This window comes from Lepidochelys olivacea, assembly GCF_965140295.1.
Source record: "Lepidochelys olivacea isolate rLepOli2 genome assembly, chromosome: 3".
Classification (NCBI taxonomy): domain Eukaryota; kingdom Metazoa; phylum Chordata; order Testudines; family Cheloniidae; genus Lepidochelys; species Lepidochelys olivacea.
Window position 1 is genome coordinate 211,557,743 of NC_140413.1, and position 638 is coordinate 211,558,380.

Genomic DNA, 638 nt, shown 5'->3' on the forward strand with positions numbered 1-638 from the left:
TATACAAATACTGCATAGCGAATAAAAAAAAATCTTTGCCATGGATTTTCCAAAATGGTTTGTCCCTGTCTTCTTTTCATAGCCCCTGCAGAGATTTTAATGCGATTACAGCAGGGTGGATAAGATTAACTCTTAACATTGCTCAAAGATACATTTTCAGTAAATGTGCAGCCCCTAGGGAAAGTTTCCAGAGGTGACTCAGACTCTCGAAAGCCACTTGGCTAGCCAGGGTGTGTCTGCACAGCCCGTGGCAGTGAGTCTCAGAGCCCAGGTCAGAGTAGCAGCCGTGTTAGTCTGTATTCGCAAAAAGAAAAGGAGGACTTGTGGCACCTTAGAGACTAACCAATTTAGCATCCGATGAAGTGGGCTGTAGCCCGGGAAAGCTTATGCTCAGGTAAAAGTGTGAGTCTCTAAGGTGCCACAAGTCCTCCTGTTCTTGTTTTAGAGCCCAGCTCGTCACAGGTGGGCTTGCACTAACCCTAACATGCTAAAAATAGCTGTTTGGGCACCGTGGCCTGGCTGGAGCTCGGGCGCTGAACTTGCCTCCCTCCCTCCCTCAGCTGTTGAGCCGGAGCGCCGCCCTGAATGGCGACGCAGCTGTTTTTAGCCAGGTAGTGCAAGCGGCATGAGCCCAAGTC